General features: G+C 36.4%; 1 pseudogene; it reads right to left on the bottom strand.

Moving 5' to 3' along the window:
- Positions 1–285: 285 nt before the first annotated feature.
- On the bottom strand, positions 286–722 carry LOC110222233 (small ribosomal subunit protein eS17 pseudogene; annotated as a pseudogene).
- Positions 723–1,611: the final 889 nt, after the last annotated feature.

Genomic DNA, 1,611 nt, shown 5'->3' with positions numbered 1-1,611 from the left:
GGAAGAATATGGATAAGGAAGTTCACCAAGAGGGGAGAAAGTTTTGAATAGCCATTGCAACATAGATTCAATTAGAGAAGAATAAAATTAGGGTCATGGAGCAATATGGCTGCAGTTGAGATAAGAAAAATTTACATTGGACTCAAATGGTCTGACTTCCTCAAGGGCTATCTACTAGAACATATGTGGAGAGCACCTGGTTGTTATTAATGAGAGTTAAAATTAGTCCAGTGCTTTAGCCTCTCATGAACTTTTTGAATCCAGATTTTTTTGTTTTTGTTTTTTTGGGGGGTTCCCAAGTTTATTGGAAAGAAGGCAAAAGTAAATATTAAACAGTTCCTCTTGGTGTTTTGAAGTTCATCCCAACCATGCAGGTTGGACAAGCTGCCAAAGTCCAGGAGTTTCAACATTTCTTTGGTATCAGGGTCCACTTCAATGATTTTCTGATCCAAAGCAGAGACCTCAGGGATGTAGTCGTCCCTCCTTTCTCTTTCCTCTTCCTGCAATTTGATGGAGATACCTCTCACAGGGCCTCTCTGGATCTGCTTCATCAGATAAGTAACATAGCCCGTGATCTTATTGCGGTGCTTCTTTCTGGGGATGATGTCAATCTCCTCGCACACACGTTTGTTGGTGTGGAAGTCATTCATCAGGTGGGTGTAGTACTTTTCAATGATGACTCGCACTGCCTTCTTCATGGTCTTGGTTGGAACATGACCCATGTTGGCTCTGGAGAGTGAAAGGAAGCTGAATCCATATTATTTCAGCCAATGCGTTAGCTATCACTCAATCACAGCATCAACCACCAATTTAATAAGCATGTCATCTATGCCATTATCCAAGTCATTGATAAAGATTTTTAAACAGCATCTGGCCAAGCAGTAATGCCTGAGATACTCCAGTGGAGACCTCTTGTCACAGAGACAATAAACCATTAACAATGATTCTTTGAGTCCATATATCTGAAAAGCTCTGAATCAATCTAATTGTATTATTGCTAACTATTTGATATATTTCACTATTAATTATATGTCCCATAAGTATTTAAAATTCAAGACAGAACTCATTAGCTTTCCTCTTAAGTTTTCTTCCCTTCTTAACTTCCCAACTTCACAATTCTCCATTCTCTCTACAAAAATTACAAGATACTTTATGAAATATTTGCTAAAATCTAGCTGAACTATATTTACAACATCTTTCTGATATATTTGTTTAGTAATTCTTACTTTAAAAAAAGAAAATGAAGTTAGACTAAAATGAACTGCTTTTGCTTACTTGTTTTTAATTATCTCTGTCTTCTAAAATTTATTAACCATCTCTTACATAAGTTCTAGAACTTTGCCAGGAATTAAATTTAAAGTCACTGGCCTATAATTCTCAGACTCTATTCTTTTTTTTCTTTTTTTTTGCAAAATTAGGATATTTACTCTTTTCCAGGACTTTCCTACCTCTCTCATTCTCCACAATCTTCCATATATGATTATCTGCTCCACAATCAAATCTGCCAGTTGCTTTTAGTACCTGTAATGCAGTTCATTTGGGTCAGATGAATTGTATTCACCAAGGACAATCAAGTGCCTTCTTGGTAGCAAGTGTTGAGGTTAGCTTAAA

This window comes from Phascolarctos cinereus, unplaced genomic scaffold (assembly GCF_003287225.1).
Source record: "Phascolarctos cinereus isolate Bilbo 61053 unplaced genomic scaffold, phaCin_HiC Scaffold_4;HRSCAF=312, whole genome shotgun sequence".
In the NCBI taxonomy this organism is placed as follows: domain Eukaryota; kingdom Metazoa; phylum Chordata; class Mammalia; order Diprotodontia; family Phascolarctidae; genus Phascolarctos; species Phascolarctos cinereus.
This window is presented reverse-complemented; position numbering and strand designations above follow the sequence as displayed.